Below are 24659 nucleotides of genomic sequence, written 5' to 3'. Positions count from 1 at the left end.
ATACCGGTTTTAGTGCTGGAACAAAATAGGACGTAAAACCGTCCAACCAAAAATCACAAGCAGTCTCCCAGGTCTCTTGAAATGCCAAAATATCATAGCCTTTCAAAAAGCTTAACCAAGAAGTATTGTCTCTCTTAGAGCGTATGCCCGCAACGTTCCACGTTAACATTTTAATTATTTCCCCCTTATGGTTATCCCCAGTCGAATGACTAGGGTTAATACTTACGGGGGGCGCGGGCATTTGGTTTTCTTCCTGGGGAACCTGATCGGGTGAGGACTCGTCCCCCACTCGGTTGCTAACCTCTTGTCAATCGCACATATCCAGTGAAGAGAATACCTCAAAACAATTGCTCGTGGGGATATTAGACCCATACACAGACTGATTATCAGCTCTTACCCCCTGATGGGCGAACAACATCGGTGCCGTCACTGGTATGTGATTTCTCAAGTTTGTGGGGTGGAGGAGTTCTCTAGGGGGGTGGTGATTATAAAAGAAACCAAGGGGGCGCGCCTGAATACTATTAACATCTTGTACCAGGGAAGCGGCCCTCAATAAAACCGTAGCCACATGTTGTGTGTGTCTAAAATTAACTATAACACATTCACCTGTGCAAGATTTTTTGGAGGGCCCAATCCAATTTACTCTTCTCATGCTTAAAATATCATCAGCAAGATTAAATGGGAACCCACACTTCCTATGCAACCAAGATACAGTTTTGTGCTTAAGGGAATCATGAGATTCCTTATGCAATAAAACTGAGTGACTGTCCTGTGGCGGTACGTTAGTTAAGACCACAACATAAGGGGAGCATGCCGGGGGTATATTTATAGATCTACTTTTCATTTCCACCCTGCCTTTATAAGCCGGGACCGACTCATTTACTGCTGGAATAACTATGCTTGAGGATACTGTGGACACTGGGGGGGTTGGTATGGCTAAAGCATTAGTATTAGAGAGCTGAGAAGGTATCTGTTGTTGTACTACTCTAGCTACGCACTCTTGCCCAGGTACACACTGCCCCTTCTTTTTGTTACTGTCTACCCAGTTTAAGTGTTTTGTTAGCAAACCACCTAGCCTCTTAACCTCATCTGCGACCATGTCAAGTTTCCGGACTAAAGGTTGCATAAGTTGTTCTAGTTTAGCATCAAGTAAAACCTCTACGGAGGTAAGTAATTGTGAAAATTGATCAGAGTGTAATGGGCTATGTGCAGTATTCTTGCCCATACGAGCATTTAAGGCCGCATCTGGATCAGCCTGTACTTGTTCCGTATTGGCAGGCCTTTTATTTTTCTTTATATGCCCCCCCCCCCTTTTACTTGGCTGCTTTCTACAGTTCCTGACGGGTCTAGCGTCGGGGGTGACCTCCTCAGTGACTTCACTCGCAATATATAAATCTAGATCCGAAGAATCAATGTGAACCTGAGCTGTAGCTGTAGCAGTAGCAGCAACTGTGGAGGGTGACTCGCAAGTATCAATTACCAGCGGACTCACTACAAATGATAAGGGATCAGAAGTACCGACTTGGGGACTAACTTGGGGGCTATCCATACCCAGAGAGGCCCTTCGGTCACTATTTATTTTGGTAACCTTTTTTACTAGATAATTGTCAAGAGGGCCTGTCCCTGATATAGATAAGTCCCTTTGGCCACTAGGCATTGTAACGGTGGGAAAAGGTAATAATTATCGACAGCGGTGAAATATGCAGAGGCCTAATAACACTACTTGACAGTATAACAGGGGCACAGTTTACCGGAGGTGGTTACTGCTCACTCCTGATCCTCCAATATATAATACAAAAAGTACCGCTTAGCCCAGCCCGGACCAGTCCCGGACTGTCACAGACTGTCCCGCCCTTGTCCGGGCTTCTCCCGGCACCACCCGCGCGCTACCCGCGACGCGGGGTCAGGGTCCGTTAATTAGCGCCTCCGGGCGCGCTGGCGGCGTGTTTCCGGCCCCAGGGGATCCTGGGAGATGTGGTTCTGGCGTGCACTCCCCCCACACAGCGGCCACCGCAGCAAGCGACGGCAGGAGGGAGACGCTGCGGGCACAAAGGACTTGGATGCGCCAGGAGCTGAGGCACACTCAGGTAGGTTGCGTTCGATTTCCCAGCCTTCCACCAGATTTCTGGTTTGTCCCCCGCTCTGCCGGGGTCAGGGTCCGTTAAGTAGCGCCTCCGGGCGTGCTGGCGGCGTGTTTCCGGCCCCAGGGGATCCTGGGAGATGTGGTTCTGGCGTGCGCTCCCCCCACACAGCGGCCACCACAGCAAGCGACGGCGGGAGGGAGACGCTGCGGGCACAAAGGACTTGGATGCGCCAGGAGCTGAGGCACACTCAGGTAGGTTGCGTTCGATTTCCCAGCCTTCCACCAGATTTCTGGTTTGTCCCCCGCTCTGCCGGGGTCAGGGTCCGTTAAGTAGCGCCTCCGGGCGCGCTGGCGGCGTGTTTCCGGCCCCAGGGGATCCTGGGAGATGTGGTTCTGGCGTGCGCTCCCCCCACACAGCGGCCACCACAGCAAGCGACGGCGGGAGGGAGACGCTGCGGGCACAAAGGACTTGGATGCGCCAGGAGCTGAGGCACACTCAGGTAGGGTGCGTTCGATTTCCCAGCCTTCCACCAGATTTCTGGTTTGTCCCCCGCTCTGCCGGGGTCAGGGTCCGTTAAGTAGCGCCTCCGGGCGCGCTGGCGGCGTGTTTCCGGCCCCAGGGGATCCTGGGAGATGTGGTTTTGGCGTGCGCTCCCCCCACACAGAGGCCACCACAGCAAGCGACGGCGGGAGGGAGACGCTGCGGGCACAAAGGACTTGGATGCGCCAGGAGCTGAGGCACACTCAGGTAGGTTGCGTTCGATTTCCCAGCCTTCCACCAGATTTCTGGTTTGTCTGCTGTGCAATCTCACAAGTTTCACATCCGGTAGCAGTCTGGAATATCCTTAGGGCCCTTTCGCAATCATTGTATACCAGGCCTGCACAAAAGTCCAATCTGCTGAACACCAAGCCAAGGGAGGGGGCCCAGCCCCTTCCAGGCTATGACAGGCGCAGACGGCAACAGGCGCTTTTCAGCATGTGCATCGCGGGCCTGATGGCAGACTCCTCCCTCGCTCCGGGGAACTTCTGGGAGAGCGAGTCCTCCTCAAGGGTCCTGGATGCAGGCTCAGTATGTGCAGAATGCTTCGGGACACGATTTGCTGGAACAGATCTAAAACAAGAACACCAAGGGGGATGGCCCTGCCATGCCTCTTCCTGTCGCAGTGCGGCTATTAAAAACATATTCTATACTGCAAACCCATGGCTCGAGTAGTAGTAAATAACAAAAAATCAGAGGCCTTTACTCTCAGGCGAGGGACCCGACAGGGATGCCCTCTATCCCCCCTGCTATTCGCAGTTGCCCTAGAACCCCTTGCAGCATGGATCCGGTGAGACCCAGTCATTCGCGGACTGCGCTGGTCCCCAGATTGGGAAGACTGTATTCCCATGCTGATGACATCCTGCTATACCTCGCATCCCCTAAGAAATCTCTGATCTCAGTTCTCGACATCCTAGCCATCTTTGGCAGATACTCCGGGTTTGGCATTAATTGGCAAAAATCCCTCCTCTATGTCCTCCGGGGAGACCCTCCTCCGCTACCACCAATATTTCCAATGCAAATAGTCACTGACGGTTTTAAATACCTGGGAATATTTATGTCTCTCGATCAGACACTCTGATATTCCCGCAACCTCATCCCCCCACTGCAAAGACTCAAACGAAACATCACAAATTGGCAGTCACTTCCACTCTCAATGTTGGGCAAGGCAGCCCTTTTTAAAATGATATAATTGCCCCGTTTTTTGTACGCACTACAAAACTCAGCTGACCCTGTCCCTAATTCATACTTCAAAGAAATTGAAGGGCTCCAGCGTGAGCTTCTGTGGGATGGAAAACCACGCATCGCCTTGCGCAAACTTTTACTTAACTGGTATGATGGGGGAATCAGTTTACCGGATATTAAAAAATACTCCTTGCGGCCATTAATCACGGCTTCTACGGCCGCTTTGATGATCCAGGATTCAATATGGACAGATGGCTCATCCCCGGAGGTGTCTACATTCGAATACTTTACTCCAAACCAGGTAGACACCCGCTCACAGGTCCCACCAAGCACGCAGTCGATGTCTGGCACTCTGCTAATAAATCGCTCGGATAGGACCAGACACTTATACTAGCAACGCTCTTATGGGATTCCCAAAGGCTGGGTGAATTATGGAAGTCAAAGGGCTTTGACAAATGGGAGCTAATAGGCATCTCGCGTCTAAAGGATCTCTGGGACGGGGGTGAAGTGAAATCCTTTGCCACACTTCAGCGCCAGCATGAGTTGGCGGATTCGGAGCGGTTCCGATATCTGCAGATCCGGCATGCTCTGGGTTCGGCCTTGCCCAAAGAGTCCTCCCCTCCTGACCCATCCCCACTAGAGGACAGGATACTTGACGGACACTTGCCTGAGAAAACTGTTTCCCTCATATATAAAAAACTCATAAACAACATGGAAGATCCTCGCCGCACTTTGTGGGAAAAATGGGTTCGAAATTGGCCTCGAAATAGATGATGAGGATTGGCAGGTAGCAGTTTCCTCCCCTAGAACAGTCGCAACCCCAGCACGTCTCCGATTAATACAACTAAAGATCTTTCACAGAATCTATGTTACGGGACCGCAACTACTACACATGGGAGGGCCCGCTGAAGGGAATTGCAGACGGGGGTGTAATCAACTGGGCACTTTCATCCATATAATCTGGCACTATGAACCTATTCAACGTTACTGGCAGAAGGTGCACAAAGTGATCAGTGAGGTTTTGGCAGTTGTTCTTCACCCATAGGCACGTAGGTGCCTCTTAAATATCTGGTAACACACTGACCTCAACACTCACACTACTCAATGGGTCACACTCGGACTGATGGTAGCCAAGAGAAACATCGCACAGCTCTGGGGAGCTACGCATGCACCCAAAATAGCAGACTGGAAGAAAGATCTCCACTGGTGTATGCGCAGGGAGAAGACGGTCTACATTGCCCGTGGCTGCTCACGTAAATGGTCTAAGATTTGGGACTCTTGAAATACGTATCATGGTAATATTTGTGCCCCGCCCCGTAAGATTGACAGTGATGATGCCCCTTCTTGATGACACCCATTGTAATATCCTATTGTATTTGTGCTTGTATTTGTTCTCCACTGTACTCAAATGTTATTTCCACTCTACTGTACGTTTATGTCGATACATGTTAATAAAAAGATATTTAAAAAAAAAAAATGTACCATCAATTAATCAAAGTCGCACTGATGTACCTATTTAAATGAAATGCAATTCAATGTCGGATTACTAAACCATAACTGCAATGTGCTAATCTGTCTTTTGGGTTAAAATGCAAAAAACTACAACTCCCAGAATTCCATGGGAGAGGTGGGGCAGGAAGTGGTATAAAACAGATTGTGAAAGTAATGTCTCTCAACCGTGAGAAAGGCCTGGTTGGCTAAAACGTGTCGGTGTGACAGACTGGCTCTGTTGAAATAAATATCTTTAAAAGGATGATTTCTGAGTGCGACGTAATTTTGTTGCAAAAAAGAAGAAAATATATATATATATATATAATTCCTGTTTATTTGTCATGAGTATCTATGTCTCAGTAGGGCGGGAGGCTCACGGAGAGGTCGCAAACCTCTAAAATCCCAACAAACCTTTGTAGATAAACAGACGAAGCCGAGCCCTATTCCTTATCTGCGTGGTAATTTCATTATTTCATGAAGCAAAAAATGCCTGAAGCGTTTCGTAGCAGCCGCTCCTTGGTCATGGGTCAAGTACTGTTTGTATTCACCTATTACATATAGTGCACATGAATCAACAAAAATGAAATTAGGACTATGATATGACATCACTGGATTCGCTAAACGTCATCCATTTTGAGTAGGTAACTTCATATGCATAGAATGTTTCAAGCCACAATATTATTGGATGTTGACAACAAATTGAGTACATTCATAACAGATAATTGTAAAAATCACTATTTTCTCATCTGGCTGTCACATATATTTTCTTCATAATAATGACAAACGTGATAAATACCTAAATTGGGCTAGGGTTCATTTTAGATGATACAATTACACCCCAGTAGGCCAAATACCAAATGTTTAATATTCACCATCCGACAACTTATCATTAAGTCCAAGTGGGCTTATATCAATATCATTGGCTGCGTCAAAAGGACAAGTTCAAAAGGATAATGCATATCAACAATGCCATTAATTTCAATATGTCAGCAATACTCTTGATTTCAATTCTGCCCTAGTGGGCATTATTTAACACTAACTTCATCACAAATAACAGAAAATTACTTCATCACAAATAACAAAAAGTAACATCCTTATATTGGAGCTCTTTTGTGTTCCTCCACTTTGTATGATGATATCTCCGTCTCCTACGAATTAAAAACAAGTGCAAGATCGTCAATGATCTACCTATCACCAATTAAAATTACAACCATACATGAGAGGCATACAGTATATTGAAATCTATAGACATTTTATCACAGTTTAACAATTAACCCAAATGGACGGGTAATTCCTCATCCTTATTTAAGCCTGTTGTATGCTTTGTCTCAAATTTTATAATCATTTTAGATTCTAAACGTCCTAGTTCCCTAACTCTATTCCTCCCTCTTTCGAAAACAGGGATTCTGTCTAGAGCACAGTATTTCAAAAGGCTGACATTTTTGCAATGATAATCCTTAAAATGCCTCGCAATGGGATATTTCTTGTCCTCATTGACAATTGCCCTCACATGTTCCAAAATTAGTTTTTTCACCTGATGAATAGTGCTCCCAATATAAATTAATGAGCAGGGACAACTCAACGCATAAATGCAAAAATCAAATTTGCATTTCAAGTGCTTTTTGATTAAAAACGGTCTCTGATGTTTAGATACCTCAATGTGCTTGCAGTTAACACTATGCTTGCATGCTTTAGATGACCTGCATGTAAAGAAGCCTTATATCTGGTGAGGATCCTTGGTAGTTTGTAATGTACTGCTGCAAAGGATATTATTCGGAGCTGTACATCTTCTAAAGGTAATTTTTGTTTTTTCTCCCACATGTTTTTCAGGTTTCATCTGTGCCTAGGACATGCCAGACATTTTTGAGACATCTTTTTACTTCCCATGCTTGATTGCTGAAGGCTGTTATGAACCATATAGGTTCTTCCTTATCTAACTCTTTTCACTGTTTTAACTTTCTCACATGCCTGTCTTATTATTTTGCTTGAGCATCTACTTTCACTGAATCGTACTTTCATTCTCGCCATTTCTTCCTGAAAGACTGCATCAGAGCTACAGTTCCTTCTGGTCCTTAATAGCCCTCCATAGGGTATACTGTTGAGAAGATTTTTTGGGTGGCAGCTTCCTGCGTGCAACAAACTGTTGCCAGCGATCTTCTTTTGAAAAAATGTACTCTCCATTCTGTTGTTATTCACCCTAACTTCTAGGAATTCAATTTCATCCCTATGTACTGTACTAGTAAATCTTAAATTCAAGTTGTTGTCATTAAGGGTTTCCACAAATCTTGTGGCTTCAATTTCAGTCCCTCTCCAGATACAAAATATATCATCTATATATCTGGCCCAGAGGACGACCTATAGGTTAAATGCTTCGATGTTACCTGCCACCTGCTTCTCCCACCAGCCTAGATACAAACCTGTATAGCTGGGGGCGAAGCAGTTCCCCTTTGCCGTCCCCTGGGTTTGACGATAAATTACATGATCAAATATGAAGAAGTTATAAATCAAACAGGTATACATCATAGTTAAAAGCATTTCAGTGTGCAAAAAATAGGACAGCTACCACGTTTTAAAGAAATAGCGACTAGCAGCCATACCCAATTCATTCCGCATGCATGTGTATAAACTGTTGACGTTTAATGTCATTAACAACATGTCTTTATCCCAGGCGATATTCTCACTCAATCTAAGGAAATCTCCAGTATCTCATACATATGATGAAAGTGATTCTACATAAGGTCTAAGAAAATAATCTATATATTTAGATGTATTTTCATACAGGCTTCCCATGGATGACACAATCGGTCTCCCTGGTGGATTTTGATTATCTTTATGGATTTTCGGCCGATAACTTGGGATACTCACAATTTAAATACTTGTATACATCATTAGTTATCAAATTTTCATTTTTCCATTTGACAAGATCTGCCCTATACTTATCATTGCTTTTCTCATAACTCGATCTGTTAGTAATCATATAGTTATTCACATCCTCCAATTGTATTTTGCCCTCATTCAGATACATCTGTTTGGGCCAAATAACTACATTCCTATCTTTGCCAGATTTCTTTATCACTATGGATTTTTTATCTTGTAGTTCTTTAATAGCTTTCTGTTGTTTATGAGTGAGATTATTATGTTTGCGGGGTTTACATTTGTCAAGCTTTTTCAATTAATTCTTAACACCTTTCTCAAATACCTCAAAACATCGTTATCTATTTGGGGTAGAAACATGATTTAGGTTTAAATCCACTGGCACTAGTACGGTCGATTGTCACATGCTCCTCAACCAGACTTGCTAGTGGATCATCAATCCATCCCTCACCAGCCTCCAATCCTCACATGGTATGTAAGATTTCTATATCTCCAATAGTGAGATTAGAATCCTCAATCACTATAGGTGACACTCCCTCTTGTTTTTCATACCACTTTTTAAATTTAAATTGTCTCGTGAATTGGAACAGGTCAATTTTACTCTCTGTGTAATTAAATCTATTTGTAGGACAAAATGTTAAACCCACAGATAGTTTAAATTTTGTATATATAAAATATTACAACGAGGAAAGGAAACGAGAGGCTTCAAAACATTTTCTAAATGTGCCCTTGAGCATCATATATTTCAAGAAGACAAAAAATTATTATTATATACACAAAAGTTGTAACAGCACTGTATAGGCATAAATGCCAAGGCTACGCAAACAGTGTACATAGTGCTCGTGATAAAAAAGTGACGGCGCATGTGACAACGTGAAAGGAAACATCAGCTTGTGGCGCAGAGAACAATACACAATATATATACAAGATAAAAAGGTTCATACAAGAATTACTTTCAATGCATCAATTGTTATTTACAGCGTATGTAAGCTGATGTGTAAAGGTTTTTGACCTTTACCCATCAGCTTACATACGCTTTAGGCACTTTTTGAATCTTGGCTCAAAAACATTGTAAATAACAATTGATGCATTGAAAGTAATTCTTGTATGAACCTTTTTATCTTGTATACATATTGTGTATTGTTTCAAATTCTTGATTTTACTCCTGACTGATCCTCTTGTCCTAGAGTTACATTCTCCATGTCCTCGTGGTTTGTACATTTATTAAAGTTGATATTTCCCTCATTATCAATCTCTATTACAGCAGTAGTCTCCACACGTTTGGGCAATTCACTGGTCTCCACCCTGATGTGGTGAGTTTCTCTCAAATGATCAAATTTCCTTCCAAATGTAAATATTTGTCCCATTTCATAGTCTATTTGATCCATATGAAATTTTCGTTGTTTCTTCAATTTAATTCATAGATAGATAGATAGATAGATAGATAGATATATAGATAGATAGATAGATAGATAGATAGATAGATAGATAGATAGATAGATAGATAGATAGATAGATAGATAGATAGATAGATAGATAGATAGATAGATAGATAGATAGATAGATAGATAATCACATTGTATTTTAGGGGCTCTTGGTCTGCTTTGCCGAATAAAGGGCTACTCAATAACAAGACACTAGTCTTGATTTCATCTCATGCCTCTTCCTTATGCCACCCCACACCCCTCTCTCATTAGTTCACTCATGAGAGTCATTTTCATCCAGTTGCGGCCAGTGCAGGTAAGCGTGGTGAGTCAGGGCAGGGTGGCAGAAGAGTAAGTCGACAGATGACCGAATAGGTACAATGAAATAAATAAATAAAACATATTCCGTCGTCTGTCGACTCCCCCATCCCGTCCGCCCCGCTCCACCACTCCACTGGCCGCTCCTGTTTTCATCTCTCCTTTCTCCCTTTGTCACTGCTTATGTATCATTCTGTTCTCCCTTCTGTCCTCCTGTTCTAGTTTTTTCTCTCTTGCTATGGTCAAAATCTAATTATGAAAAATAAGCCTTAGTAATCCAAAATTAGTGTTGGTGCCATCCTTTGAAAACCAAATGCACATATTAAGCACTGTATGTGGGTGAGCTGATAATATAGTGTAATGGAGTCAACAGGCAGAGCGTTAATGGAAGGGGTCAGAAAAGAAAGATGCCACCAATCTGAGTTGAGTTAACATGCCTTCCACAGGGGTTTCTGCAATTATGAAGCACTGTAACAGGTGTGGGTAATTTTGTGCTCCATTCGCTGATCTCAGAAAGATGAACAAGTCTGCCATGTCGAAAATGAGACATGAAAGGCCATGTCCAGCAGCCACATGCATGCTGCTGTGATATTATTGTTGCAATTGTTGTACTTGGGAACACAATAATAAAGAGCAAAATAAGAAGCAGCAGAGAGCACATCACTTACTGTGTTGTCTGAGCTATAAAACTACAGCCCTTAGTCTACATCACAGGAGGAAGTGCATCACATGCTGTGCTTGATGGGCCGGTCCATTACCCTTCTGTCAAGAATACCAATGGGCCAGCTCACAGTCACTGCTAGGTTGGGGAGGGCCTGCCACAGTCTATCATGTCTAGGGGAACATCACGAGGGGGGGGGGCACACCGGGCCTCGGGCAGCGACTGATTGTCCAATTTCCTAATCAGAGCCTGCATTACAATAGATGATGGAATCCTATTTGCAGGTTAAGGTTGTCCAGTAACCATATAAAGTGGATTGAGGGTCACGCAGTGCTTAATTTGAGCTGGTGGTTTCCGTTGCTAACACCGGCACTTATGACAGCCTGCAACATGGTGGCGCTGTTTGCTTAATTTAGATATGAACCCAACAATAGTTGTTAATTATTTCAATATATGTTCAAAATGACTAATGCCTGCTGGCTAAGCCATTCTTATAGCACTGGGGGCCGGGAATAGTCGGAATTGCCACGCTTGTAGTAGTGTAATGGTTAGTAATTGTGTTCGTACTGTCTCCATGCTAGAGGATATCTGAGCGTCCACAAACATGAAAGCCTACGAAGGACTTACTCAGGTAACAATGTTTCCAATTTCTCCAGCTCAGGCGAGCATTAGAGCAGTGGTCTTCAAACCTTTAAATCCCATGCCCCCCTAGTGGCAAAAAAGAATCACTGGGACCCCCCTCAATATTTTTCACAATTATTCAATTAAACTGGCAATGTTTGAATAGACATATTTAAATATTGCAGTTAAGTGATTGCCACACATACTATTCTTGTCAGGCAGGCCTTACTAACGTGTAAAGGATCCATAGTGTTATTATTAGAAATGGGGGGGTGGGTTTGTAGAATATTTGGAGTCCCTCTCCTTTTAACACCTTCTTCCAGCCTGGATATTAATGACAAAAGATGTTAGTGATGGCCCATAACAGAGCGGCTAACTGCGCTCATGTTTTTCAGCTTAAAACACAGCACTGTTATCAGCATATTGCTTCTTTTGATCAGAGCTTGATGCCCCTGGGATCACCTAAGGCCCCCAGTTTGAAGACCCCTGCATTTGAGGTTTATATGGAAAACTGAACCCCATATGGAGTTCACCTTGATGGAGTCTGAACTCACATTGGAGGTGATGAAAGAAAAAGGTATATACAGGTTGTATCCTGCTCTTGTAGTAAACACCCCTGACCCGACCCACTTGCGGCTATTAGAGACAGATGGGTAAGGGATTTTAGTGAGATAGACGATGAATGGATAGAAGTTAAAAAGGCCCCATGCCGCTCAGCAATTTCAGCTAAGCTGTGGTTAATTCTGTTTAAATACTTTCATAGAGTCTTCCAAATGCTGGATAGGCTGGTAAGGATGGATGGGTATTGGCCCTCTGTGCCTGAGGTGCAACAGGCCAGAGGGCACCTTTTTGCATGTAATTTGGGAATGCCGGTGAGACAGGATTATTGGATAAATCCATTGTATTTTGCAGGCGGTCATTGGTATTACTTTCCCACACTCTTTGAAAAGTATCACATTGGGCATTCAGCCAGAATGGGGTGGCCTTGGGGAGTGCTTAATTTGTGAAGAAGTAAGTGCCAGGGCCTTTTTCGGTGGCCACTGCCGTCTGCACCACTCATTGCCCCTGCCAACACTGCCAATGACAGTACCAATACAGGTACTAACCGTTGCACTTGCTACAAGTGTGACTATTCAGACTACCCACCACTCAAAGCTATAATATTGATGTGAGTGACAAATGTTATTCATTTTTTATGTATATTGAGTCATTAAACACTGTTGTGCATGCACCACTTTCATTAGGTATGTACCACTTGCATTATTTGAGTACAAATGCTTTTTTACAGGTAGCTTGGAACTCACAAAGAGCTATTCCTGAGAATCTGTGATTGGCCAGCCTCCCAGGTGTTCTCCTGGAATTCGTGAGTTATATAAAAAAATCAGAGATGTGATCTAAATGTAGACATAAGCCTATGGTTGTTAATGTCTCAGTTTGTTAGAGAATCAGGCTTCTTCATCTGTAAATAATGTTTCCACACGATCCCTCTAGTATTCATCCACCAGTCTGTCGCTAAAACATTGCCATCTACTACCGGGTCTGGTGGATTAGTGCACTAATGTGCCCACTGTATGGGCCTGAGTTTGACCTCATGGCCACAGGTTTAAATCCAGGCAAGTCCACTCATCTTTCTGAGGTCGATATAATGATAACAATACACATCTGTTATTCAGCACCAAGATACCCTTCTGGGTGAACTTGCGCTTTACAAATATTTATGTTATGTTAGAGCTTACGAGTGGGCTCTGCTCAGAGCCAGGGTTGTAGCTTCGGGGGGAGAGGCGCTTGGGGTGTTACATCCCCCTAATACATTTTTTTGGGATAAATCGGTGGGACAGGTGCTTTCAGTCGGGAATGGTTGAGAATCTGTCAGATTTTCCCAGGACTCTTTTTTGTCATTTCACAAAATAATGTGTTTTCTCTCACTTAATACCCCTGCCAATCTGCATCCCCCTACTTTTCCGCTGCTTCTCAAGCCCCTCTTGTGCACCCTGTTTGTTGTATAATGTATTTTAACATTGTATGCCACTGTTATTGTTGGAAAATCTGAAGCACACCCTCCCAAATCCTACTGACCAAGCTACGCCCCTGTTTATTGCATCCCTGAATTGTTGTAATGAGCCTCTGCGGGGACATCTATCTGCTAACTGTGACCTTGCTGACCTTAAGGCATTACTTGGGAGTAGATACCTCAGTCAGCAGCCTACTCCTCTTTAATTGTCTCTTCATCAACCTTGGCCACAGCTCAGTACACTTTGTAATGTCTACCGGTCTCACCAGACTTCGAATACCACACCACACACCACAAGGTGCACATCTGTGTAGTAGGTGAGATCATAGAAAAACGAAAACATAGAAACCACATTGGAGGAAACCAAATCATGTAAAACCAATTTTCAGTTGCAGTTGGTGCAGGTAAGATCAGTGGGGCGGTGGAATGGGATGGGATGGGGTGGAGTGGGGGGGAGTCGACAGATGACAACAAGGTTAAATAAAATTGGAAAAAAAGAAAAACACTTGCCTTGCGGCGAACGATAGATAAGTGGCTTTCTTTTTTTAAAAAATTTGTTCTCCCTCATAGTCGTCTGTTGACTCTCCCCCACCCCGCCCCAGCGATCTTAACTGCACCGGCCACAACTGCCAATTTTTAGCAAAGTCAATTTTAAGGAAGAACAAAAAAAATCATAAATTGAAGGAAACAATTTGCATTTTAAAGGAAACATAATTTTAAAGAAAATCCAAAATGGCATTAAACTTGGGCCGATACTAGGACTACCATGGGCTTTTTGGGCTCCCATTCCTACCCGCAAGAAAGAAGTGACCTCATAGGGTCAGTTGGCTGACATCCTGTTACAGGGAGACAAACTTTACAAGAAGCCCACTTGTCTAGCAAAGCCAGATGACTAGTCCCCCCGGCATAAGCCGTGGACCCGGCTGGTTACTTCTGTTGGAGATAGTCCTGACTCCCAAGTACTGTTCCTTAAGTCTTTGAACTCTTGGTTAGTATAAGAGGATACTCCTCCTTCATAAACCCTAAATCCTGGGACTTAGAAACTATCAACAAACTTTTTCGATCCTACGACGTAGAGCCCTCTTCGGTTCCAAACCGCAGATTCATCGGCACTGCCTTTGAAGTAGAACCGATTGACACCGGAGACCTTTGGAGCATGAAAATTTGAACTTCTCCAGCGGAGCTTTTCCCACCTAAAAGCAATGGTTTCAACAAGGCTCCATCCCTTGGTCAGAATGCATCAACATTGAGCTCCTTCCCTCGATACCAGCCCAGCTGCTTGCTTCACTGGAGGCTGTAGGGTAGTAACTTTTCCACTGGGATAAACCATGTCCCTGTATCCAATCAACACTCCATCGCGGTCATCCTTAACCTGCGCCAAGGTAGCAGTTAAGCAGGACCAGATGGCCACTGTTTGGCACTTAATGCCTTTTGGCACTATAATTATTTAAAACGTTTACAATTCACATCTTTGGTTCCCCTAAGTGTATTTTTGTCATTTTGGTGTTACTTTTTAAAATTAAATTATCCTCTGTTTTTACAAATTGGAGTAGGTTTTTATTGTGCTGTGTTTTTGACTTTTAACTGTTTTTATACTTCTAAATGCTTTATAAATGTACTCAAGCAGAGCCTATCAGTTCTGTGCTATAGCTACCAGGGGTTGATCTCAAGTTTTAAATTACTGAAACCTTCACTGGTCCTGACAAAAATAGCGACATTATTACTTGTGGTGGACTACCATCCACCCCATAATGATAATCCACTTTCTCATACGTATTGCTTCACTGCTATTTCATTCTAAGCATCACAATCATGACAAAGTTTAGAATGTTTTAAAACAAAACTTCATGGAGAGTGAGCAGTTGAAGTTTCAAGTATTTAACAACTCCTGATAATGAGTAGGTTTTGACCTGACATCCATGACATGGAATTCCCCCATACATTTTGCCTTCACTCTCCTGTTTTGCTGAACTCAATCAATCAATCAGTCAATTTATAGAGCGCGCTACTCTCCCGTGAGGGTCTCAAGGCTCTGGGGGGGAGGGGGGGGGGGGGGCGGGAGGCAGCTACTGGTCGAACAGCCAGGTCTTTAGAAGTCTCCTGAAGATCAGCAGGTCCTGGGTCAGATGCAAATGGGCGAGGAGGGTGTTCCATGTCTTGGCGGCGAGGTGGGAAAAAGATCTGCCACCGGGGGTCGTTCGGCGGATGTGTGGGACGTTGGCGAGGGCGGCGGAGCGGAGCTGGCGGTTCGGGGTGTAGGACAGTTGTTTCTCTGAGGTATGCTGGTCGGGCGTTGTGGAGTGCTCTGTGGGCGTGGATGAGGAGCTTGAAGGTGATCCTCTTGTTGACCGGGAGCCAATGCAGATCTCTCAGGTGGGTTGTGATGTAGCTGTGGCAGGGTAGTCCGAGGGTGAGTCGTGCGGAGGCATTTTGTATGCGTTGGAGTCTCTTCTTGAGTGTAGCCGTGGTTCCTGCGTAGAGGGCATTGCCGTAGTTCAGCCTGCTGCTGACGAGTGCGTGGGTGATCGTTTTTTTTGGTTTCAGTGGGGATCCATCTGTAGATCTTGGGGAGCATGCGGAGGGTGTTGAAGCAGGAGGACGAGACGGTGTTGACTTGCTGGGTCATAGACAGCGTTGAGTCCAGGATGAACCCCAGGTTGTGTGTGTGGTTGGTGGGTGTCGGGGCCGCTCCCAGCATGGCTGGCCACCAGGAGTCATCCCATGAGGAGGGAGTGGACCTGAGGATGAGGACCCCCCTCTTGTCTGAGTTCAGTTTCAGCCGGCTAGACTTCATCCTGTCTGTGACGGCCTTCATTCCCTCGTGGAGGTTGGATGTGGCGGTGGCCAGGTCCTTGGTGAGGGAGAGGATCAACTGGGTGTCGTCGGCGTACGAAACGATGTTGAGGTGATGTGCACGGACAGTGTTGGCGAGCGGTGCCATGTAGATGTTGAAAAGGGTCGGGCTGAGGGATGAGGCTTTTGGTATGCCCCAGGTGATCTTGGTCGCTTCGGATCGGAAAGGGGAGGCGGACTCTCTGGGTTCTGCCGGTGAGGAAGGAGGTGATCCAGTCCAGGGTTTTGCCTTGGATCTCTGCGTCTTGGAGGCGTGGCCAAGAGGTCCAGGAGGATGAGGGCTGTGGTTTCGCCTTTGTCCAGTATGGTTCTGATGTCGTCAGTGGTGGCGATGAGAGCTGTTTCGGTGCTGTGATTGCTGCGGAAGCTGGATTGGGAGGAGTCCAGGACGTTGTTTTCATCCTGGAAGTGGGTCAGTTGTCTGGTGGCGGTCTTCTCTATGACTTTCGCCGGGAACAGGAGCAGGGAGATGGGTCGGAAGTTCTTGAGGTCCTTTGGGTCCGCCTCGGGTTGCTTGAGTAGGGCGTTGATCTCGGCATGTTTCCAGCTCTCTGGGAAGGTGGTGGACTCGAAGGAGCTGTTGATGATCTTTCGGAGTTGGGGTGCGATGACGGAGCTTGCTTTGTTGAAGATGTGGTGGGGACAGGGGTCAGATGGGGAGCCGGAGTGTATGGTGTCCATGATTTTGATGGTGTCTTCATCGTTGATGTTGTGCCAGGACAGCAGAAGGTCGGTGTGTTTGGTGGGTGTTGAGTCAGGGGTGTCGGCATCTGGGTGTCGAAGCTGTTGTGGATGTCTGCAATCTTGCGGTGGAAGAAGGTAGCCAGGGAGTCGCAGAGTTCTTGTGACGGCGGGACGTCATTGGAGCTGGAGCTGGGGGTGGCGAGTTCTTTTACGATGTTAAAGAGCTCTTTGCTGTTATGTGCATTGTTGTCGATGCGTTCCTTGAAGGAGGTTCTTTTGGTGGCTCGGATGAGTTGGTGGTGTTTACGTCTGGTGTTTATGAGCGCTGCGTTGTTGTCTGGTCATTTCGCCACTGCTTCTCGAGTCTTCTGCAGGTGGACTTAGAGTTTTGGAGGTCGGCTTTGAACCAGATGGCTCTCATGTCGGTGCGCCTGTTGGAGGGTTTTCCGATCGAGGTGAGGGTGTTGGTGCAGTCATCGATCCATTGTCTGAAGTTGTGGGCTGCTGCGTTGGTCTCCAAAGGTTCGGGTGGAGGGTCTCGGGCGAGTGAGGTGTTGAGTTGGTTTTCGTCTACTTTTTCCAGTTGCAGTGTGGGATACATTGCGGTAGGTTGTGTGCGGTGTGTTTCTCAAAGTAGAAGTGGATGCAGTGGTGGTCGGTCCAGTGGAGTTCGGGGGTGTGGCTAAAGGTGACGTGGTTGCTGGCGGAGAAGATGGAGTTGAGCGTGTTTCCGGCGGAGTGGGTGTGCGTCGTGACGAGTTGTTTGAGTCCGAGGTTGGCGAGGTTGTCGATCAGCGTTGTGGAGTTGCTGTCGTTGGCGTTCTCGAGGTGGAAGTTCAGGTCTCTGAGGAGGATGGAGTCTGTGGAGGCGAGGGCGTATATGCTGATGAGGTCGACGCTGGATTCGCTGAACTGTGGTCGGGGTCCCGGGGGTCTGTAGACGAGAGTTTCTCTGAAGGTGTGTTGTGATCGACGTGGATCTGGAAGTGTAGGTGTTCGGCCGTGCTGAGAGTTTCTTCGGTGTTGTTTAAGATTCTGATGGTGTTCCTGTGGACGATGGCGATTCCTCCTCTTGGTTTGTTGTTGTTTCGGTCCCTGCGTGTGATCTTGTAGCCGTCTGGGACGGCTATGGCTATGTCAGGCATCGAGGAGGTGTTCATCCAGGTCTCCGTCAGGAAGGCGACATCTGGGGCGGCGGAGTCAAGCAGGTCCCAGAGTTCGATGGCGGCCTTGTGGACTGAGCAAGTGTTGAGTAGGATGCAGCTGAGGTGTTTGTGGCTTACATTCCTGAGATGTGCCGGTGTGCGTTGGCTGGTGTAGCTGCAGTTTCGGCAGGTGAAAGGTCTGTGGGTGAGCTTCGGGGTGGCCTAGAAGCAGGTGGTAGTTTGGCCGGCATTGAGTGCGTGGAGGGTGCTTGCGTCGTAACAGCGTAGGGTGTTGTGAAGTTCGCGGGTGCCAGTGGGTCTGGCACTGGGCGCGGTACGGGCGCGGACGGGCACAGACAGGCTTGCCTTTGGCGCGACTTCGGTGCGCCAGCAGCGCGACCGCGCAGCGGCCGCCATAAGTAGGGGAGGGGGGAGGGACATGAAGCAGGGAGGCGAGAGCGGGTAGCGGAGGCTACAGTACAGTGAGGGAGAAAAAGGAGGCAAAAATTGGCAATACCATACAGTGGCTACAACACAGTGGGAGGAAGGGCACAAATAAAAAAAGCGACAGGAATGAAGATACAGTCACACAGCGGGCTCGAACCCTACCAGGGTGGGGCTCGAGACCCGATCGCGGCAGAGCAGGGCAAGGAGGAGCTGCGGAGCACGGTGGGGCTGCTGGGGAGTAGAGCGGACCTCAGACTGGGTCAGAGGTTCTGCTCCAGACTGAACTAGTTTCTGTTGTCTTTGGGGCTCTGTTCCCTTGATCCCAGCTAACCAGAGGTAAAGTGCTTGTGGTCTCTGCTTTGAACATGATAAAATTGACCTGTACCAATTTAGCGAGCATATCATTTACTTGTAATGTACTATCAGTACAGAGGGTCTTCAATTAAATGCTACTAGTGAGTAGCAGCACCTATGTGCCACGCACTAAACTAGCACTGCCAAACATGTCTTAAACCTCCTGCTGCGGCCCGAGTGCAGTTTTAAAGTGCCATTTCACCTGGACAAATACCTTCTGCCAAGCTTAAACATTCCTTTTTAATACTTATAAGTTTCCCCCCTAAGGTAAGCCTTAACCACCCTTAGGGCATGGTGCATATTATTAAAAAAGTAGGGCAAGTGTTTCAGGTTTTATTTGTCCCGATAGTGAAAAACTCCAAAAGTCATTTTGCAATGTTGTAAGGTTATCTCTCTATAGACTAACACTGAACATTCACTTAATAACTTCAGTTTGGGAACAGATAGTGAAATGCTTCTTTCACTAAAATGAACTGTAATTTAAAATCCTCTTTAATGGCAAAGTCAGATTTTAAGTCACTATTCTGAAAATGCCACTTTTTATCAAATTTAGCATTTTTTCCACAGAAACCAAATGCGCCTTTCTGCAAGTGGGATTTTTTCTGCATAACCTAAAGGCGCCTTTCTGCTAGTGTCCAAGATTACATAACTGTGAATGGCTGTCATGTGATATTTTGTGTATTCTACCAGACATTGGAAAAAAGGGCCTTGTGTGTGGGGTAGGGTGTTGCTCGCCTGAGCTGAATGTGTTTGGGGATGCATTCAGCTTTCCTGAGCTTCAAAGGGTAGTCTCAGGACTTCAAACTACAAAGGTAAAGGAGCACAGTTTTTAAGCGTATATGGTTACGTAGGACATTATTGTCTCATATCTCCCAAAACACACTATGAGAGAGCAAGTTCTATGTGACAAAACAATAGGAATCAAACACTTCTTAAGTTGAAGAAAAATAACAAGACAATTTTCTTATGTTGAGTCTGTATTTTCTTTTTTTGTTGTATTTGACAATCTTCTTTACATAGCACATGTTAGAAACTACAGCATACGTGTTTCGTCCCAAACTAAGGTGACTTCTTCAGGGTAAATCCTAGATGCATATTATTCAAGCTTGATGAAAGAAAGGCATCCCTATCTCAAAGGTCTGTCATATCCATTAGTGTCAGCTCACATTATAGATCAGGCCGAGAAGATAATGTATATTTCTTAAAGTGCTGTTCTTGTTTACAATCTTAAACGTCAAACAATAATTATTTTGCTGGTTAAAGTCATCCCAAATAGTCTGTAACCATTAACATAGGAGCGGCACGCCCATGCGTATCGTTCTGTCTTGATAAGAGTCCTTATGTGCCAGTCAAAATTTCTAAAATGGCTCAATTCTAGCAGCAATCTTCATCTGAGCAATGAAAAGAGGTGTCCGGCTCTTCGAGCCTGATGTCTCTTTTCATTGCTCAGATGAAGACTGCTGCCAGAATGGACTGAAATTCAGCCATTTTAGATATTTTGACTGGCACATAAGGACACTTATCAAGACGGAACAATATGAATCCTGACCCTTTAAGAGTCCTGTACCTGTGGCTAGAGTCAAAGTGGCCTTCTCACTTCCCTCAATCAGATCCAAACTGAAGCGATGCAAGGCTCTGGAAAGACGCACAGCTCCAAACTGAAGACTTCACCAGAATCGACACAGAGCATTGCAGGGCCATGCCACACAGGCCCCGTCTGAAAGCTGCAGTGGCTCCAACACAGAGCAATGCTACGCTTCGCAGATCCTACCCAAAGGCTTCGTAAGATCCGACACTGACCGACAGGAAGCACCACAAAGCCGCTCCACGAAGCTGAAAACCTCCCCAGAACCAACAGAGAGCTATTGCTTGCAGACCTCGCTTCAAGGACAAAAAGCAGAACACCAAGAGGCTGAACTTGGTGCCGCGTCCAACCCACACTCTATCATGGTCGGCCTGAATGTGTGACTTTACCTTAGTCCAGTGCAACCAGATATCACAATTGGCGCTTTGTGATTTTTCTGCTATTTTGACTAGAAACTTACAGAATTTAAAACTCCACTTCTACTCATTTGAATTTTGTCATTTTGGTGAAATTTTATTTTTTAAAATGAATTCTATTTATGTTTTGGGATTCCTATTGGTTTCCATTTTGGAGTGCTGCGGGAATACTTTGCACTTTGCCTCTAAGTTAAGCTTCACTGCTTTTGTGCAAAGCTACCAGAAGGTTAAGCGCAGGTTTATTTAGTGACTTCCGTGGTTCACCCTGCTAAGGAGTGTGTTTATTAGTATAGTGTGGCTTCCATCCCTGTCAACTAATATCCTATTTCTTACTGTAGGATTCATTTGAGGTGCCAAACATTGCATCATAACATAGATGGCCAATAGACTGGGAGTAACTTACCTGGGCATCACCTCACATAACTGAGGTGACTTTCAGCGCATGGGCACCAGCCAGATTACCTTGTAATCTGAAATGAGGGAGAGAGAAGTTATGATTCATTCGGCTTCTGGCCAATAGAGGTTTAAAAAGAGCGGAATTAATCACTTGTCCTGTATGTTGCCAGGGTCAGAGGTTCTGATATACACGGTTATTTCGTGAAGGAGGGTTTTTAAGGCAACCAGACCCCCAGACCCTGGTAACACACAGGACAAGCGATTCATTCCCCTCTGATCATACCACCACCTCTCAGAGTACTCCATCCGCCTGCCTCACGGAGTGGTGAGTAAACTCAGCTGCCATGTCTTGGTCCAGCCAGGGATGTAACATAGGCCTCTGGAGCTGCTTCAGCCGACGAGGGCCTCACCCTAATGGGAGGCCCAGCTGAGCCAATAGCCATAATATATTGGTGAGGCTGTCTAACTTCGTGAATTTTTGGGGTCATCTTTATAAAATATTTAGGGAGCTCTGTCATTTTAAAGATTTTTTTCCCTATGAAGAAATCCCTTCCCCTACACCACCACCATCTTTAAGGGTGTTCCTTTGCAATCGCGTGACTTGTCCCAGCGGCATAACAATAGCCCCCGTCCAGGGAGCCCCTTCCAGCACCGCCACTGCTGGTGGGGCCACTGGCGTGCAAGCTCCTGACTGGGTCCAGAGCATGGGGGGCTCCCTCTGTGAACTTTGCAGGGGGAGACCTCAAGTTTCGTTACACCACTGACTCGTCCCTGAACATAACAACAGGCAGGATGTGTCGTAATGGGGGAACAAGATATCTCTGTCTCTCCGGCACTCTATTAGCCCTCCAGGACATTTCACAGAGTGCGTAAATACCCGTCCGACAGCCCTGCGGAGTAATTCCGGTTCTGATTGAGTTACTTCCAGCACAGTCTCCCAGTGTTCACTTGAGCTTTAAAGCAAGTGCAACGAGGATTAAGACGTTTAATGCCATCTTTCCCTGATGAAAGAATTCCATTGACCTGCAGCAAGAAAAGACGTATTGTGCCGCGCGAACCTGGCACCAGCGCTGTTTGCTAATCTCCTTGCTCACCTGTGATGAAGTCCTTATGCCATTTTGCCAAAAGTGGTAATGTTTTAATAACTATTCCAGCGCCATCTGGGTGAAGTGCAAGCTCTATCTGGGTCAATGAGTGGGAAGAGAGGGAGTCAAACTTTGTCACAAATTTAGAAAGCAGCATAGCACGAGCTGTTGTGATGGATCAATGCAGAGCCCTTTTTTGCATTTGTGCAGTCTAAAAAGCATGTGTGTAAGTGTACCTCGCAACTTCTCTGAGCTAGGGCATGATTTTCAGACAGCACAGTTCAGTGCTTAATTTGTAACATAATGAGTGCCAGTGCCCAAAGCACTGTGCCCAAAGCTACTAAATGGCAGCATGCAGAATATCAATGCTTGATTGACCTCAGTCCACCTCAGGCCACTTTGCCCTTTATCTCACTCTTGCAGGTTCCTGCTTTCTCCTTTTGTGGCGATTTATCCCAGTGCTTAATTTGAGCTGGTGGTTTCCAGTGCTTGGCACCGATATTTAACGCCAGAATTTGTGACAGTGTGCCACAAGGTGGCGCTGTCTGGCTAATTTACAGATAAACAAAACAACAGTTAATTAATACTTCAATATACATTAAAAATAACTATTAACTGCTGCCCAAGCCATTCCTACAGCTTTAGTTTCCTGGAATAGTCCGAATTCTCACGCGTGTAGGAGTGTGATGATTAGTAGTTGTGTTGTTACTATCATTGGCGGCGTGGCCGTGGCAATGTGAGGTGAAAGCTGCAATGGCCTCCTGACGAGAGCCCTGGCACTTTTTAATACGAATTAAGCACTGGTCTGTCCGTCTTCCTATTCCCCCTTCTCAGTGGCAGCCAGTAATTAAAGCAGGAGGGAGGGCGACGTGCCACACATGCACACATGTGCACTCATTCAAACTATGCATTCACAGATGTGCACACATTCATCCACCATTCACAAGCAAAAAAACATGCACACATGCAAACACACACACACACACCCATTCACAGCATGCACTCACAAACGCACATTCATTCATACATACACACACAAACACACCAAACATTTTTAAAAAACATAACACTTACCGGGCTGCAGGGGTGATTGTGGCTGGCGAGAGGAAAGCCTTGGTGGATCCTAACTATTGGGACTTGTTATGGAGTCACCATTGAAAGAAGGTGGCAGTCCCTTCCTTGTCACAGAGTGGGATGAGATCTGTGAGAGTTGCTGATCCTAGCCCACTCCGTGATGAGCATCACTGATGGACACCCTGCCCTGGGCACTTGCGGGCTTAAAACTGAAGGGCCCAGGTCCAAGGCTATCAGTGACGGCCCGTCGTCGTCATGAGGGGAGACCACCCGGCTCTTCACCGGGCTGAGAATGTCACAGTGACTTCGATCAAATGTTTTGCAATTGGGCTAATAGTACTTTAAAATGCATACTCTGCTTGATAGTTCATTATGCGAGACAAGCGCACAAAGTCTGGACATGTGCAGGGCCACTTCTTGTAACCACTGCATATTATCGTGAGCTTGAAAGAAAGAAAGTTATCCAAGTGCACGTGCTAGACTGTCAGTGAATGTAATCTGGCTACAGTCATAAATGAAGGGGTCACAGCAACATGCCGTGTCTGCAAGCATGGATGACGTTTAGGGGTCACCAGGGGTTGCATCCCTAGCTTGCCCCTTGCTACCCCTGGCACTGCCTTTGCGACCCCTAGCCTCAGAGGTGGCAAAATAAGTGCCAAGAGCATAGGGTGGTCTTGCATTATCGGAGGCAGGCTCTAACCTCGTTTCCTGCTCAGTTATAAATCCTATTAGTGAATAATAGTTAATTATTCACTATTAGTGGAATAAAAAGTGTAGCAGTGAAAAATAAAATGGTTTTAATGTATGTTGTGTTCGTGCATGAAGGTGAGAGTGAGTTTGGGTGCGAGGCGTGTATATGTGTGAGCATGTATGCTTGTATAGGGGATCGTGGATGTGTGTGCGTCCAAATGAGTGAATAAGTATAAGTGAAGCAGAGTAATAGTGAGTGAGAGAGTGCGCATGAGTGATTCAGAGTGAGAGTGAGTGCACAAGAGTAGGTGGAAATGAATGAGTGCAAGTCAGTGCTATTGATAGAATGAGTGTGAATAAGTGAACGTAAGTGAGCATGTGTTGTTGTGCTTGCAGATACGCAGATGGACCTGGCATGCTTCTTGGCTTATAGAAGCACCCGTAAACAAATGTTGGCACTGGAATACTGGAGGCAATACTTGCATATGGGATACCCTTGTCAGAATGCTACTGCTGGCACTCTGTAGGTGAAGATTGGCATGGAGCACCCATGAATAAAATGCCTACGCTGGTCTCCTGACATAGATTCTTGGCATAGTTGGCACCTGTGGTAAATTGCTGGTGATGACACATTGGAGGAAATTCTTGGCATATGGGATTGCAACTGTGGACAGGCCATGCGCCATCCATGACAAAATGCGGGCTTTTACTTATTAGACATAAC

The sequence above is a fragment of the Triturus cristatus genome, chromosome 3_1, assembly GCF_964204655.1.
Source record: "Triturus cristatus chromosome 3_1, aTriCri1.1, whole genome shotgun sequence".
In the NCBI taxonomy this organism is placed as follows: domain Eukaryota; kingdom Metazoa; phylum Chordata; class Amphibia; order Caudata; family Salamandridae; genus Triturus; species Triturus cristatus.
Note: the sequence above shows the minus strand (reverse complement) of the source record.